This window comes from Mauremys mutica, chromosome 11 (genome assembly GCF_020497125.1).
Source record: "Mauremys mutica isolate MM-2020 ecotype Southern chromosome 11, ASM2049712v1, whole genome shotgun sequence".
NCBI classification, from domain to species: domain Eukaryota; kingdom Metazoa; phylum Chordata; order Testudines; family Geoemydidae; genus Mauremys; species Mauremys mutica.
Window position 1 is genome coordinate 5,129,005 of NC_059082.1, and position 18,245 is coordinate 5,147,249.

The following is an 18,245-nucleotide window of genomic DNA, read 5'->3' on the forward strand; positions in this document are numbered from 1 at the left end:
ACGTTCTGACATGCAACGTTGACAATTTGAGTTTTCACTGTTTAATAAAGTTTTAACTTTTGAATCTCAACGGAATATCACTTAAATAATTGTCTGACTCCTCCTTCATTTGAGCCTCGAATAATTTCTCACAACTGTGAAAATTTAAATAGATAACCAAAAAAAAGCTTTAAAATGATTAATTATCCACCCAAATCATAAAAAATAAAAAGCTAATACTGCCATGTCTACTTATATAGCAGCTTCTGTGCTTTAGAAGGGAGATTACAGAGAGCAGTGACCCCTTTTTCTCCCTAGAGGTGGTCACTCCTAGGCAAAGCTGAGACACCCAGGTAGGCTGAGTGGGGAAACCTGAAACACTGCTTCCCACATTGTACCTGTGGGTGAAAAACATCGGTCCCCAGGGCTGACAATCTAGCACTGAATTCCCAGATAGATGCGGAGGAAAGAGTTAGATGGGAACCTGAGAGCAGTTCACATTCTGTCCGAGTCCCCGCTAATCCAGATCACTGATTTTGCCAGCTATTGGGTTTCTGAGAAGGTAGAGAAAGTGGGGGAATAGAACCGTAAGAAATGTAAAAGGAAACCTCCTTCACTAAAAGCGACCTAATCTGCTCCGACAGCAACTCCAGACAATTGTGTTTAATCCCTTTGCGGCTGAGTGGCACTGAAATCTGAAGAGAGCATACAAGAGGGGAGCTGGCACTGCCCCCCAACAGATGGAGTTTACCATGTAGTAAGTGTAGGAATTGGAAGGTGCAAGGGACAGATGAGAGCACTGGCAAATTTAGGGCTAGAGTTTGAATTTAGGCCGAATCCTGAGCAAGGAGCGCTGCGCTGCATAGTCTGCATCACTCCAGGACTGGTCCCAGAAAGTATTGGGACCCACTCCTGCCTGCTCCTTGCCTCTGGTTTGTACCAAGAGGAAGTTACAACATCCCCCCACCCACCCACCAGCTAAGCTGTGCTAGCCAGTAAATACAAGAAATGGAATCATGGTTCCACCCATTCCCTGCCCACTCCCCACCTGCCCCACTGCTTCTTACCTCTTACATATAGAGACCCACGGTCCAGGGCAGCCCATGTAAGGGGGGGGGTTCTCACTCCCTCCTTGCTAGGACATGTAGGTCCAGTCACCATCTAGGCCTCAGAAAGGGATCAGATTTTGAAGGACACGTTCACAAATTTTTCAGTTGGATTTGAGCCTCCTTCTTGAAGTGCTCTGATTCAGAAAGCCCTAAAAATTCATGCGCATTGTCTCTGAAATCAGAGGGACCATGGATTCGCAGGTGAGACCCATATGCTCCATTCTTTTGCTGTTATGCCATCTTGTGATTTGGCTTGTAAATGCATTGGGCATGAGGAAAGGTGTTGATTTCCTCCACTTCCCCTCCTTAAATCCTTCTCCCCCCCGTCTCCTGTGTCTTTTTATTGGTTAACAGCAAAACAAAACACATTCTAAACTGGGAAATTGGCTTACTGTCACGTAGGGTGAAAACTGACTGAAAGGAACAAAACGGCAGCTATAAATGACCATAAAAATCCCCACAACTCTGCAGTTTACTTCCTATGGACTCAGTCACTGGAACCATTACCAACGAACATGAGCTGAGGATCTGCCTCTCACTAGAATTACAGCTAGTAAGATAAAAAAAATCCTCACCACAGTGAATTTAATTCAAACTGCTAAATAAGCAGATTTAATTCATTAGCCAGGAGGCTGAAGGTAGCAGTGGTTCAGTGGGTTGAGAGGAAGGATGGGCTAGCAGTGAGGGCACTATCTTGGGATTCAGGAAAGCTGGGATTAATTCCCTGCTTTTCCACAGACTTCCTGTGACATATGGCAAGTCAAATTCCAATCACCTGCTCTGCAAGAGTTCCAGTGATCACAATGCCTTCTCCTCTTCCACAGGAATTCCAGGCCACTCTAGCTCTGTACAGCTCTCCCTGGGAAAGACTCCGTTTAAATGGAAAGGAAGGCTCATTCCTTTCCTCAGCCATAACGAGCATCATGTGTAATGGGATCAGTTTGAACTACACCCACAAGCAGTTGTTGCAACCCTCCCACTCTTCTATTCTGTATTCTTGATGGAGATTTCTTGAAGCTGAAGCCACCATGTACAGATGGAGCTAGCCAGTGAGCTAATTATCTTACATTGTCTCCAGCCAGTTGTGCATGCTTTGATGTTAAAGTAGTCATTCGCCTCGATTTTCCTTTGTGGCCTTCAACACTCAGAGTAGCACCAGGAATCAAAACTGGCTACGTTTCATGTCATTAGGGAACACCTGATTGGTAACACTAATGCTGTGGATTCCTGGATTGGCCATCATGACACTAAATCATATTTGAAATAAATAGGAATAGGAGTGCTAGCATCCTAATGACTCCTGTCTACAGCATTATGCTATTAGGAGGCAGCCAGACTTTGTTTCCAGGAATACGAATGCCAGCTTTGACAAGGGCTTGGACCACACTCCGCTTTGACCCAAACTGGTTCAGATTACTTTCGATGGGCCAGACTTTATTTGTGTGAAGCTGTGGCCCATCTCTCTCTTTGAAAAAGCAAGGGCTGAGCTTCTGTGCTGCAGCTCCTGGCATAGAGGGAGCTTTGCCCCCTCGCTATTCTGAGTAGCTCGTGGGACTGGTGTTACTGCATAATATACAGAACTCTGCTGTCTGCAGCCCAGCCCTGCTCCAGAGTTTGCAAAGAGGCTACACAGGGCAGCCTATGCCTATCCTACCCTGGGCCTGCCGGCAAATGAGCTTTTTACAACCCTCTCACCGCTTAAGCAACACAGAAGCCATAGCTGGCTGGAGAATCCCTCCCAGAGTCTATGATTTCCTTCGAGGAAAATTCTGGTCTGGTTTTAGTGTTACACCCACACCATGCTTGTCTTGTGGATTTCCCCAATGGATACCATATCTATGGCATAATCCAACTTTACTCTGACTATTTTGCCATTAGATGTTACAGCAACAAGACGAGACGATACACTTAACCAAGAACTGGCACACAGGAAAATAAAAGTCCAAACCTGAACTATGGTAGAACCACGTGTGTCTGCTCTTCCACCTGGGTTGCAATGCACCAGCTGTTAGACAGCTCATTTGCTGAAGCCTTCAGCACACAGCTCGATAACACCATCCATATCAGTAGTTTGCCAATAGTTGCAAAGCAGTATCACATTTGGTCTTCTCAAAGAGCTTTCCCACCCCACAACATAGCAGCACAAAACCCCCTTACCCAGCCCCTATCCCCACTGACCCAACAAGTACCCCACACTCAGCAACCCCCATCCTTCCACATCCCCTTGCAGAAGCCACTTCCCTTCTCCTCAACAGGGATAAAAATGAAGCGGTGACCCAAATTGCAGAAGGATTGTGGGATATTGTGGGTGGTGGGCCAACATTTCAGCCATTTTGTGGGGCACAGACCCAGGGTGGTCAGAGGAAGCACTCCCCCAGCGATAGCAATCTGCACTGCCATGCAGGAAGCCCAAGTGATTGTCAGTCCTAGCCAGCCAACCGGGGCTGAGAATGTCACAGGGAAAAGTGCACTCAGGGTTTGACGGAGGTAGAGGTGGTTTCATATGGCTCAGTATTAATGGCGATGAATTACAGACAAAATCCACAGTAATCATTGGTGCTTGGCTGTGAGGATGATAACTGGTGACTCATAAGGGGAAACAGAAGAGGTCCAGTTTCCAGGCTTTTATATTTGGCATCTGGGCAGACTCAAGGGTATAATTTTCTTTCTAGGCACAGAGATAGAGTCATTCCATTGCTCCTAGTTATGTTAATGGGATTTGCGTCTCCAAAACCATACACACCGAGGCAAGTACATATGCTTTATCTTTTGTCTGATTGAACTCGCTAGGTTACCATTTTTACTGTATTTGTGTCTTGGAAAATTTTCCATCTAAATCAGAGCAAAATTTGTGGAGTTTAATGAAAAACATTTTTTGTTTTTGAACATGTTTAAGGAATGTTCTTAGTGCTTTGGAATATGGCAAAGGGAAGCCAAACCTCATACTGTTCATTTTATTTCTTGAGCTGTCTCCTTTTCAGTTTCAAATGTGGAAAACATTAGTGGCCAAATCCAGTTCTCACACATGCCCTTTCCTCCCAATTGTGTTTTTCCACCAAGTCCTTACGTTTAGAAGGCTTCATCGATTATATTTTTGTCTTGTTCCCTCCATTAGTATCACTTACACTAAGGAAATTAGATCAAGTATCCTTTCATATAGTTGTCAAAACTTTTCTATCCTTTTATCACTTCACTTCTAAGTCTTTATTTTCCTTTTGGATTCACTTTGGTTTAATTCAGAGTCAAAGTACTTTAGACAAATCAAACCAATTCTACAGTTTCTTTTTCGATTGGTAACAAAAAGACAGACTTCAGATAAGCCTGTAAGTGAACACTGTGTCCGCTTCAGTTCTGAACACTGGGACTAACAGTTCTCAGTTACGCTGGTGCAATTTCCAACGGTAACTCCACAGATGTCAATAAGATAAAGTCACCATCAGTGTAAAAAGGGAGAACTCTGACATAAGTGCAGATGTGTCTGTTTATGCCAGTGGTGAATGTCTCCCATAGTGTTACTGTGTATTTTATACCAAGTAACAGAGCAGAATTCATCTGGCCATCCATCTCCTAACAGAGGAGTTGTGGATAATGCTACCCTAAATTCATGTGCAGGATAGATGATGTTGTGATATTCTCCATGTAGTATTAGACCCAAACAACTAGCACAGACAGTCCCGGAGATTCCAACAAACATGCTCAACTCAGAGACCACTCTGTATGTACCAAACCCAGATCTGGCCAGTAGCTTTCCTGGGGTGGCCTTAAAGGTGCAGTCCACTTTACAGTAGAAGCTCAATGTTACAAGCACCAGAGTTACGAATTGACCTGTCAACCACACACCTCATTAGGAACTGGAAGCAAACAATCAGGCAGCAGCAGAGGCAAAAAAAAAAATACAATACAATACAGTGGTGTGTTATATGTGAACTACTAAAAAAAATAAAGGGAAAGTTTAAAAAAGATTTGACAAGGTTAAGGAAACTGTTTCTGTGCTTGTTTCATTTAAATTAAGATGGTTAAAAGCAGCAAGTTTCAAAGCTGTATTAAATCAATGTTCAGCTGTAAACTTTTGAAAGAACCATGATGTTTTGTTCAAAATTACGAACATTTCAGAGTTTCGAACAAACCTCCATGCCTGATGTGTTCGTAACTCTGAGGTTCTACTGCAACTAGAAATACAGATCTACATTGCTGGTGTGTACAAGTTTGGGTATGAAATAAATCTCACACAGGAGCGGCGCCAGAGTTTCTGGCGTCCTAGGCAGAATTCGGGGGGCGGCATTTTGTGCGCTTCCCACGGGGCACGCGGGAGCTTCCGGTTCCAGTCCCATCGCGCTGCCGAAGAAGGACTCTCCACTGAAATGCGGCAGGCGACAGTGGCAGTCATTGAGCTGCTCAATTGCCTGCCGCTGTTTTCCGTGGCACGTCGGCAGAAGGTCCTTCTTCGGCGGCGCGATGGGAGCGGAACTGGAAGCTCCCGTGCGCCCAGTGGGGAGTGCACAAAATGCCACCCCCCGAATCCTGGCGCCCTAGGCGACTGCCTAGGGTCGCCTAATGGAAGCGCCGGCCCTGATCACACAATAGGGACAGGGAGAGTCATCAGAGCTTTAGAGGGGAGAAGAGAAATTTGAGAACAGAATATACTTTTTTACTCTTCACTTCGACTCATGCCAAACTTTCCTCTCTCTTTATTTTGAACCCTAGGGCTGGACCAATCTGGCTCCCTAGTGGTTCTAATGTAATATTTACAGCACCATATACCGAACAGGGTTCTACATGTAAGCATGGTCCTAGAAACAACTCTCTGTTCTATGCTGTGCTTACTTCTGGCAAAAGCAAATTCATGGCTAGAGGAGAGCTACCTTAGTTAATTCCTCTCTCTCTTATAAAGGCACAAACTCACTTTCTGAGGTGCTAATTAGCTCATGAAAAGTTCTGCACAACAGCAAGTTTCTCCAGTAGCAAAGATGCATTGGCTGCACTGCACACATCTTTCACTGCACCTCGCTTATTAAAAGAAGTCAGATATTGTTCATGCATTTGATTTAATTTGAAGCCTCTGGCTATTGGTGGGGACAGAACTGTACTATGTTATTTCTTCAATAGCGGTAAAAGGATTAGATATTTGTTGTTTTTCAACCCGAGTCTTTAGGCTGCTATTCTCTTAGTAAGTCGGGTTTCTCAAGTCAGTCAGCAGCGTCAAAGGAAACCGCTATGGCATTCACCCTACAGGTAAACAAACAACCCATGAATGCTCGTCTCCCAAAGGGGAAAAATACCAATTTTTGCAAAATCCTAGATTTTCCCTGCATAGCATCAATTTAAAAGATTAGTCTGAGTAGCTCACTGTTTAAAAGCCTTGCACACTGACAGCTGTTACAGGCTTCAGAATCCTGCTGGCTCCTACCGTCTGCAGCGTATCTATATTCAGAGTTTTAATCTTGCCCAGTTTTATAATAAACTAGTTGCAAAGTCAACAACTGTATGCTCCAGTGGCAAGTTCCTGGGAACAGCTAAGTTTAATCTAGAATGATTCTGGTCTCAATAGAAGCGATAATAGATATGTATATTGTTTTGTATATTTGTGCATGTAAATATATAATTTTGCATATATGCATTTATGATGATTTACTGTGACAGTTATGAAATTTGTTTTCTTTCTTTTAATATTTATGAGAGTGCTGCCATACCCAACAATCAGTTCCTCAACTGGGTGTGGTACGCTACAGAAGAAGGTACACACAAATATAATGCCTCTTTCCACTGAGAGCTCTATCCATGATTTCATCTGTGAACCCTACAGTATACGGTCAGTGATTATACACCTGGAGAAATCCAGGCTGTAGCGGGGTGGTTACCCGCTCCAGCCCTGACAAGGTTAAAACCAGCCCTGGGAGAGGGCTGGGAGAACAGCCCAGGCTGAGTGGGAAGCAGGCTCAGCTGGGGCCATGCCCCAGTTAGGGCCCAGCTGGCCCCTGTAAGAGGCTGTGAGCCAGGAGCTCAAGCCAACAGTCTCTCTCTGGCTGTAGAGGGAGACGGGCCTGGCTGCAGGGAGCTAGAGACAGGGTACTGGGAGTGGAGCAGGGCTGGGGAAAGGCAGAGGAGCTGGAGAGCTCCGGCCTGGAAAGCCCCAGGCTGCGGCCTAGCATTGGGCTAATAGGTACTGGGGGTTGCAGGGGGCAGCCCAGGGGTAGGCCAAGGCAGCAGGTCCAAACCCAACCTTGCCAGTGACGAGTGGCTGATACTGCAGCCTGCCCCAGGGCGCGGGGGCTAGACAATGACTGGCAGTAGTGTATACTGAGGCGAGGTGGGGTTAGTAGGTTGGGGTTCCCCAGGGTGAGTGTGGGAGTACTGCCAGGGGGGCAACAACCTGGAGAAAGGGGCACCGGGTCCAGGAGGGACACGGGGGCCAAGCGGTAGCAGGACACTGGCCTGCAGAGGGCGCTCCAACGGCTGGAAAGCTAGTTCCCCTGCCATAGCCCTCTCCCAGGGCTGTCTTTAAACCCCTCAGGGAAGGAGAGGGTGACCACCCCACTACACAGGCTTAGATTACAGAAGCTGGGGCATGTCCACTACATTTTGAAGGCGTGGCGAACTAATTCATGAGCTTGTATTGATCAAGAAGCTCTTGAGGAGTACAAGATGCACATTTCTGGGGTGCAAGGCTGGGGTCTCTCTGTATGCAGTTCACAAGTGGCTATGAGAGCTTTCATGTAATTTTGCTGGGTGTGCCTCTGCACGCTGATGGCTGAGTGAACAGAGCCTGGAGGGGTTTGCTGTTCACCGGCATCACAGTGTAGGAGACAGCCTGGCAGGAGATTGAGAGGGGGCACAGGGGTTCCACAGTCCAGATTGCACCCTGGCGGATGTCACAGGGCATCTTCCAGTCTCCCCCAGGATTGTTTCCTACACTTCATTTGTATTGTAAGTCCCAAGCAATGAAGTTAGTATAGCATATAAACCCTCCTTAGTCCACCGCAATTATGGTAATTTGGGATAATTTTGCCTGTGTGCGTCCACTTGAAAGGGATTTCTGCACATGGGCAATCACTGAAGTGACGTGGCAATGGTCCCCAACACATCTAGGCTCAGTGTTCAGTCTGCAAGCTCAAACTCTTTAGGAGTCATACACTGAGAAAACGTAATGTGAGTAGGCCCAGAAAACTGCATTTCTAAATAAAAATCACTCACCCCCTCCCTCTCTGTTTCTAAATTAACATCCTGGAAAGGTTTCTAAAAAAAAATTAACCGATTTGAGATAGAAGGTGGCGTTTAAAAAAAATCTCGGACATTTTTTATTTCAAATTCAGTAAAAAGAAGGTTGCTCCCCATGCGCAAGGCCAATTTTCAGCTCAAAGTGCAGTTTTTATGAGGAGTTATAAGCCTCTTGGAGAGATTTGGTCCTGGAAATACTGACAAGTTGAACTCTAGTGGCATGATAGGGCACCACTGGAATCCTCTTAACTGCAGAGCTGCAAACCATTGTACATGGCAGCAGGGTGGAGCGCAGGACAGTAAAAAAAAAAAAAAGGAGACTGATTTCAGTCCCATCTGCCAAAAAAGTAAAATTACTTTGCTAGTTGGCATGACAGTCTTTCTGTATAAACAAACTTTGGTTTAAATGCTCCATTTAAATGTTATGTAAACAGTTTCCAAGAGAAACAATGTATTTTCAATGCTGATTATCTCAGAGTTGCTTTGCACATGTGTACGAGCTTGTAAAAACTGGAGAGTTTCATGTTTAAAACGTATACTGGCCCACATTTATCGATTGCAACTCTATTGGTTTCAGTGGACTTACTCCAGGGCTGAATTTGGTCCAAGACTAGAGCTTTTAGAAGGGGGAGCTTCAGTGGTTTGAGCATTGGCCTGCTAAACCCAGGGTTGAGAGTTCAATCCTTGAGGGGGTCATTCAGGGATCTGGGGCAAAAATCTGTCTGTGGATTAGTCCTGCTTTGAGCAGCGGTTGGACTAGATACCTCCTGAGATCTCTTCCAACACTGATATTCTACAATTCTATGAACATTTTATAGTATGGCAATATCCAGCCCTTAACTGCGAAGCTTACAAAAGCCAAGGGCTAACCCTGAACATCGGCAAAACAAAAATTCTCCACCAGCCAGCTCCTGGTCAATCATGAGACCCAGCAAGGAAGTTCTACACTGAGAGAAGAACTGGAAGATGTAGACCACTTTGCCTACCTTGGCAGCCATCCCTCACAGAGGGCAGACATTGATGTCAAGATTCAGCGCAGAATTCGCTGTGCCAGCCTGGCCTTTGGCAGACTGTCTCAATGAGTGTTCAACAACCACAACATTAGAAGACAAGCTAGACTTAGTTTATAAAACGGTGGTAATCCCAACTTTCCTTTATGGGTGCGAGACTTGGGTGACTTACAGACAACACCTGAAAAACCTGGAATGCCAGCACCAGCTCTTTCTCTGGAAGATCCTCAACATAAAATGAGAGGATCATTGCACTAGTGTCAGTGTCCTCATGGAGGCCAACACTTTCAATATTGAGGCCCTGATTATCCAGCACCAGCTGATGTGAGTGGGCACTGTGCACACATGTCTGATGCACACCTACCAAAACAATTGCTGTACGTCCAACTCAAAGGAGAAAGGAAACGGGGAGACCAAAAGAAATGCTTTAAAGACATCCACACGACAAATATCAAGAGATGTGGCTTCGACACCACACACTGGGAGACAGGCTGTGCAGAACCTTACTCCAGGAATAGTCTAATTGAACTCAGATGACAATGAGATGAGTCAAGTACCAACCTCAGCCTCACCCAGGGTACCAAACATCATGGTCAGCAGTTTAAAATTCCCCCAAACTGTTCCCTCAATTCTTACATAGATGGAGCAACCCTAGTTCAGTTTCCAAGGCCCATTCAACCTCTGCCTTGTCACTTGAGCCTGCCGAAGGCAACATCAGTAACAAAGGTGGTTTTCACGATGTGGAGGGACTGTTCAGTAGAAATATTGAGCTTCTTCCTTAGTGTGTCAATGTCTATTGAGAGGAAATTGAAAGAAGGAGAGCAGAAGGACAAAACCATATAGCCAAGCACAGATCAGATAAGCAATTACTCAGGCAGGGCTTTGAGAGCTGTTGTGAAATGGGAACTTTTTCAGTTTCCAAACTATCTGTATTTGCCTAGTGAGCTAAACCACCATATCCTGTTTGTAAGTAGAAGGATCAACAGGATTTCAAGACAAGCGTTACCACAGTCCAAGAACCTTATCACAGAATGGTATTCTTGTGTTTAACATTCCTGCCTCTGATGAATACAATGCCCCTCTTAATGCTTAATTAACCGCCATCAGGGAAGACCACACAGGGAAGGTTATTAGCACAGGTGATTGTATGTTTCACAAACATTATTCCAAAAGGTACCACTTACCAGTCTGACTTTAAGGATTGTCTTCATTCCCTTTTTTGGATTAATCTTTGCATATTTTATATGCATTAACCACATTTCATTTGGCAATCAATGTGTATCGGACAACATCCTTGAGCCCAATTTACCTGTAAGAATTAAAGATTGAAATATGAATGTAACCCCATCAGATATGTAGCACTTATCAGCAAATTGGTTTTTCAGATACATCATCAAAGATATTTACTCAGTGGCTCAGTTCTTTTATAGCCTGCAGCATGTGCCATAGGTGAAAACCAGTAATCCATGACCTGGCTCCTCTCAGCACTGGGTAGCACATTTAAATACTGGACATAACACAACCTTTAGTGTGCAAACAGATCTTGTTGGCTAAATTTAAAAGGTACTAATTTCACTGAAGACCATATTGGTAGGAAAGAGATTCACTATTGCTAAAGAGATCTATTATAGGTTGGTAAGTGAAATTTGCAAGACATTCAGACAAATCTGGCAATGCATTTAACAATTATATGAAAATTACCTAGCAAACACTGCAGAAAATAGATTTATCCTGAAAAACAACCAAATGAGTGTCATAAAAGTACAGTACTTAAAGGGCAACGTTGGTGTCCAGTTCTGTGCATGTAACTGCTTGCACCTGCAGAAATGTGTACATAAACATTTTACACCTCAGCAAGCCATTTGCACACAGAAACTAGGGAGTAGTGTGCCCAAACTCCAAGCTTGCCTGTGTAAATGACCATGAAGTGCATGCCCACCATCAGAGCTGGTTGAAATTTGGTCTCAATGTCCTCTTTGCGACGGTGCATGTGTGACTGCTGTCAAAACAGTCATTGGCCCTATCTAACAAGGAGTGCACATATATTATCTATTTCCCTATTTGCACATAAAGATTTATTGTTCAGTCATATCAGCACAGTATGATAGTCAGCCCCACAGACTGCATTTATATTAAACTATTAAGCTAGTGAATAACATGGAATTAAAGTACAAAAATAAGTATTAGCCCATGATGCATGACATTCATAGTAGCAGCATCCAAAGTTTTCATCAGAGCATTTCCAGCAGCAAAGCTATAGTTAAAGCAGGGAAGGGAAGGGAATGGCTGGTTTTGAAGGCTATGCAAAATATTGCTTGGAGTAACAGAAAAACGACAGACTGATTGTAATGCCTAAAACCAAATGCTAAAGGCATTATTTCCCATTGGAGGGGACTTTACGATCTCAAGGCACAATCCACAGATACAAAGATGGGAAAAAAACAAGCCCAACTTGTTTTATTACAAGTTTCTGGGCGTTTTCTCAAATAAAACTGTGCAAAAGGCTTCGCTTCTCATGTTTAAATGGCTATCTTGTCTGGCACAGAAAGTTATCACTACAGTTGTGGAGGAGCTGGCTATGGGGGCAGATGAGCAGCCAAGGAAGTCCAGGGAGCCTGGGCAACCTGCCCACAGCCTGGCAGGAAGCCAAACAGGCAGATTGGCCTGTCAGCTAGCCAGCCTGGCTTCCACTGAACGTTTGGACAGAACAGACACAGTCCCGCGGAATGTGCTGATCCCATTGAATTAGAATGTTCTGATGGGAAGCTGGTCCATAAGAAACATTTTTGACCAGCTGTAGTCAGCACAGTGTCTAGATGCCCCCGCAAACACATGAAGAATGAAGAAAAATATGCCTGCAGAGCGACTCTCTACTGGATTTACCTTCCAACCAAGGACACTCTTTGGAGAAAAGACCTCCTCAATTACTTCACTCACCAGGCTTTTCCAGTGAACAGTAGCCACTGCCAGTAACAGACACCGATAACATAAGGCGGTTGTGATTTGCTAGCATGTGTTTGATAGAAAAAGGATACAAATGTTTTAGCCTGTTTTTCTCCTTCTGAAATAGCACAGGAGAGACTGTGAGTCATGACAACATATGAGAGTTAAAAGATTTGGGAATAAGTCACATCTGTATAAGGTTTTCTGCAGAATGTTAAGCGGCTATATGGGCTTTTTTCAAAAGCCTCCAACAAACAGCCCTATGTAGCTTCCTGTGCCATGTATTCCATGCAACTGCCGAACATGCAGCAGAATTATTACTTATTGTGCCATTAGAGACATACGGGGCTAGATACTCCATATCCCCTGGTAAGTCTGTTTATGCCACTCCTATGGCACAAAGCAGACAGACCTGGCTTAAGTAATCTGCTGAGGATTACTGTGATGTAGGGGAATAATCCTCTAGTGCAGCATTTCTCAAACTGGGGGCGGCGAGGGTACTCCGGAGGGTCTGCAAGCCTTGCTGATTAACTTCTCCCCCTCTCAAGTGCTGAGAGGGAGAGGAGGGGGGATGGGGGTACTTGGGGGAGGAGTGGGAAGAGGCGGGGAAGAGGAGGGGGGTGGGGGTGGGGCCTTGGGGGAAGGGGTGGAGTGGGGGCAGGGCCTGGAGCTGAGTGGAAGGCTTGGGAGTCCGCTGCAAAATTTTAAATCAAAATGGGGGTCCTCAGGTTACTCAAGTGAGAACCGCTGCTGTAGTGTTTCAGTGCCGCCCTAGACAGCCTGACGTTTCCTTTGCAGCCCTGGCCTAGGTAGCATATCAGGTGCGTGACCAGAGCACTTCAGAATCTCTGGCTGCACAATAGCCCCTTGTTTAAACACTGGTTTGCAAATCAGTGCCAAGACAGCTTAGAACAGTGGTTTCTCAAACAAGGGCTGCTGCTCGTTCAGCGAAAGCCCCTGGCGGGCCGGGCCGGTTTGTTTACCTGCCACTTCTGCTGGTTCCGCCAATCATGGCTCCCACTGGCTGCGGTTCACCGCTCCAGGCCAATGGGGCTGGCGGGAAGCAGCGCGGGCCGAGGGATGTGTTGGCTGCCGCTTCCCGCCACCCCCATTGGCCCGGAACGGTGAACCGCAGCCAGTGGGAGCCACGATTGGCTGAACCAGTGGACGCAGCAGGTAAACAAACCGGCCCGGCCCGCCAGGGGCTTTTCCTGAACAAGCGGCAGCCCTAGTTTGAGAACCACTGGCTTAGAACACCATCTGTTTCATGCACAAATTATGTATGAGGAGAAGGAGCCTAAGCACAGACAGGAGCAGCCCTAGGCATTTTGCTGACCACAGCAGACACTGTCCCTGCCCCTCCCCCCAAAACAGCCAAGACAAGAAGGTCAATCAGAAGAATGAAGCAAAAACAGGTTGCGTGGAAAAACACCCCCTAGAAGTTGGCATCCTGGGGCAACTGCCCTGCTTACCTGCCCCTACCACCAGCTCTAAGAATAGGGCACAAAATAATACCTCAGACCTTCTCAACCCTCTGTTTATGGTAAGGCTACATTATGTCATTCTGTATCACTTGGGGAATAACCAAACTACTTAAGTTATTTTAAATCTAAAAAAAAAATATATAGACAACATTCCCAGGACTATAATTCCAGGGGTTAAGAACTAGACTTCTGTCTCTTTTTCTTAACTGGGAAGTTTCTGAAAGGTGAATAAAAAGATACCTTGGATGAATCCCTTCATGCCATGATCCTACTCTCCCCCTGGAATGGGGAGGTTCAAAGGATGCTGCCCACTATAGCTTTTGCTCACTAAATCGGTTAGAGCAAGTCACCGTGTGCAGCCCTTGCACCTGCACATGGAGCAAAGCCAAGGACTGGGCCCACCTTCTGGCCTTTTTAGTGGTTTCTTTATATTGCTTTTTGAAAATGGCCACCTCAAGCCAACTCATTAGCTTGATTTTTATCTCCACTGAAGCACTTACTTCCACCCATAAATAAAGCTGCTATACTGAGGTTTGACCTTTGGACACAGAGATACTATTTCACCAGCAATGATCCTTAGCTGGTAGCTCCCCACTTGGGGGGGGGAAAAGAACCAGTTCCGAGCCCCTAAACTCAAGCAAAACTCCCATCCTTGCCAGTGAGAGCGTTGCCTTATAAGTGCCTCAACATTTTGCACTAAATTTTCATCTTTGTTTTAACAATTTTCATGAACTAGCACAAGTTAGAGACCGTCCCAAAGCAAAACCCAATCTAGGCCCTTGGCACTGAGGTACTATGAAGATGGTGCCCTGGAAATACACCTAAGAACACCCTCAGATGTTATGAAAATTTGGATTCAGATCCTGATTAAAAATTTGCTGCTTGGGCCCTTCTCTGTAGGGAAGTGTTTCTCAAACTATTGTACTGGTGACCCCTTTCACATAGCAAGCCTCTGAGTGCGACCCCCCCCCATATAAATATATAAACAAGGGTTTTTAATTTAACACCATTATAAATGCTGGAGGCAAAGCAGGGTTTGGGATGGAGGCTGACAGCTCGCGCCCCCCCATGTAATAACCATGTAACCCCCTGAGTGGTCCCAAGCCCCAGTCTGAGAACCCCGGCTGTAGGGTGTGTCTGCAAATAATCGCGTGTGCTCCAGTGGGTAAGTTCTCTCTTCAAGTAACTTCCAGGAAGCTGGCAGTCATAAAAGGATTCCCTTGATGGCATTGGTGAGCTCCTCTTCATAAAGGCTGCTTCCTCCAGCATTAACAGTGAACAGCTCATAGTCTCTTACTAGATAAGCAATCTTAACATTGGATGGAGGAAAACCCATTACTTGTATTGTCTACAACAGCGGCAGCAACTAAAGGATGACACCAGGAGGTAGCCATTGTACTTCCAAAGCAAAGAGAAGAGGAGATCTGTGTAAGTGAAAGGCAGGAATGGAGAAATCCCAGGGGTTACCTGGCAGCAGTGAAAGTGCACAATCAATTGCGCATGGTTAACGTCCACTGATTAATGGTTATTAAACCTGCAAATAGTTTAGGGATGTCAGACCTTTCTGCTAAGCCATCTATCCACTGGCCCTAACTTCACACAACATAATGCCAACCCCAGCGTGATGCAGTTAGCCTGGGCACTTCTTCCAGGTCCATCTGAAAGCAATGCACAACCTTTAAGTTATCCGCGTTTGCTAACCATCACTCCAAGAGATCTTGGTGCATTTACCCTCTGCATTACCAGCATAGAGCGCCACAGAATGTTTGCAGCTTTCATATACCTCTAAACGTGGAAAAAATACTTCTCGTTGTAACACCTTGATAAGTTCACAGTGGGGATGGTATGATGAGGTTGCCTATAATGGCATATGACCCATCTGCCACTGCTATTAGCAAATATCTCCAACTGCTGGAGATGGGATACTAGATGGGGAGCGTTCCAAGTTACTACAGAGAATCCTTTCCCACATGTCTGGCTGGTGAGTCTTGTCTACATGCTCAGGGTCTTACTGGTCTCCATATTTGGGGTGGGTCAGATTGGCAGAGACCCTGAGGTTTTTCACCTTCCCCTGCAGCATGGGGCATGAGTCACTTGCCGGTGTGAGCTAGAGTAAATGGTGTTTCCAAGCAGTGTTTTTCACCACGTCTAAGTCCCGTGGTGCCATAGATGTTGCTTTTGGTGTTTGGAGCCATATGCATGACAGGGAATTTTGGTGCTGTTTGTCTTGGTCTCTTGCAAGCGCATACTATCTATCTTACATGTAAGATGAACATCACCCCTCTCTACAGAGAATCCCTCAGCATTGAAACTGACAATTTGAAGTGCTTATTTTAGGCTGAAAGGGGCAGTTTATGTTGACATTTATGACTCTGTCTTCTATTGCAGTCTCAGTGTGTACAGTCATCTTTGGTCTCTCCCATGGTTAATTGCAATGGGAGATTAACAACTGGTGTGACAACAGAAACAGACCCCTGGATATCAGTCTTGCCTCATGGTCACAGAGCAAGTTAGTGACAGAATCAGGTCAGTTACCTAGCCCCTGGGGTGTTGTGCAAATTAATTAACTGAAGCTGTGCAATCAATTGTTTATAAACATCAAGAGAAAAGGTTGCTCTACAATTACTATTGCACATGCAATTTATTAGATTTGTCCTTAATCTAGAATGACTAATTGATATAAGTATGAGAGAGGTAGCCATGTTAGTCTGGATCTGTAAAAAGCGACAAAGAGTCCTGTGGCACGTTATAGACTAACAGACGTATTTCCAGGTTTGTGGCTCTTGGGTAGTAGATAGAATAACTCCGGTTTGGGCTTTAAGGGTATGTTGATTTGTTCCTGTGTTAGTGTAGGGGGTGTCCTGAGTAGATGGGGCAGTTTCCTAGTACCCCTGTACCTCGATATAACGCTGTCCTTGGGAGCCAAAAAATCTTACCGCCTTATATCAAACTTGCTTTGATCCACCGGAATGCGCAGCCCTGCCCCCCTGGAGCACAGCTTTACCGCATTATATCCGAATTAGTGTTATATTGGGTCGCGTTATATTGGGGTAGAGGTGTATATTCCTCAGTGGGATCTGAGGAACTTCAAGACTAGACTTCAAAGAGAAACTGCTAAACTTCAGTTCATTAGCAAATTTGACACCATCAGCTCAGGATTAAACAAAGACTGTGAATGGCTAGCCAACTACAAAAGCAGTTTCTCCTCCCTTGGGGTTCACACCTCAAATGCTAGAAGAGGGCCTCATCCTCCCTGATTGAACTAACCTCGTTATCTCTAGACTGATTCTTGTCTGCATAGTTATACCTCTGGAAATTTCCACTATATGCGTCTGACGAAGTGGGTATTCACCCACGAAAGCTTATGCTCCAATACGTCTGGTAGTCTATAAGGTGCCACAGGACTCTGTCGCTTTTTAATTGATTTAAATGTGCCTACTTTCACTATGATTTAATCACAGTGGCATCTGATATACATTGGGCTAAGCTGCAAACCCTTACTGCTGTTGAGCACTTGAACAGTCCTCCAATGGGTCAGTAAATGTTCAAACTGAGTTCAGGTTTCACAGTCTAGTTCATGCTGAATAACTGATCTATTTGGAAGACAGAGATAAGGGTAAAATGCAAGAATGAAAGGCTGCATGCACAGTACTGCACCAACAACATATCCATGAGCCCAGCACCGATGCCATTCTGAAGCACAAACTCCTTGGCACCAGAGTCAAGACACAGGGCCTGGTTAACATAAAAACATAAAAATGGCCACACAAGGTCAGCCTCCAAGTCCATCTAGCCCAGGATCATAGAATATCAGAGTTGGAAGGGACCTCAGGTGGTCATCTAGTCCAACCCCCTGCTCAAAGCAGGACCAATTCCCAACTAAATCATCCCAGCCAGGGCTTTGTCAAGCCTGACCTTAAAAACCTCTAAGGAAGGAGATTCCACCACCTCCCTAGGTAACCCATTCCAGTGCTTCACCACTCTACTAGTGAAAGTTTTCCCTAATATCCAACCTAAACCTTGCCCACTGCAACTTGAGACCATTACTTCTTGTTCTGTCAAGGATCCTGTCTTTCTACAATGGCTGGTGCCAGATGCTTCAGAGGGAATGAAAAGAACAGGGCAATTATCGAGTGATCCATCCCTTGTCCTCCAGGTCTAGCTTCAGGCAGTCAGAGGTTTAGGAACACCTAGAGCATGATGTTGCATCCCTGAACATCTTGGCTAATAGCCATTGATGGACCCGTCCGCCATGGATTTATCTAATTCTTTTTTTAAACCCAATTATAAATTTAGCCTTCACAACATCCTCGGCAACAAGTTCCATGGGTGGACTGTGCGTCGTGTGAAGAAGTACTTCCTTAAGTTTGTTTTAAACCTGCTATTAGTTTACCCCTGGTTCTTGTGTTATGTGAAGGGATAAATAACACTTTCCTATTCACTGTCTCCACACTATGCATGATTTTATAGACCATCATTCCCTGCCCCTATCATCTCTTTTCCAA

The 18,245-nt window shown here is 45.2% G+C and overlaps 1 protein-coding gene across 3 annotated transcripts in view; it reads right to left on the reverse strand.

The window, feature by feature from the left end:
- SMAD3 (SMAD family member 3) overlaps positions 1-18,245 on the reverse strand; it is a 376,021-nt gene that overhangs the window by 325,060 nt on the left and 32,716 nt on the right. The window contains exon 2 of one of the 3 annotated variants that reach the window (XM_044980014.1): positions 10,498-10,622. The exons of the other annotated variants lie outside the window; for them this stretch is intronic. The gene's annotated coding sequence lies outside the window, so the exon portion shown is untranslated. The remainder of the gene's footprint in view (positions 1-10,497; positions 10,623-18,245) is intronic. 3 annotated transcript variants of the gene reach the window in all.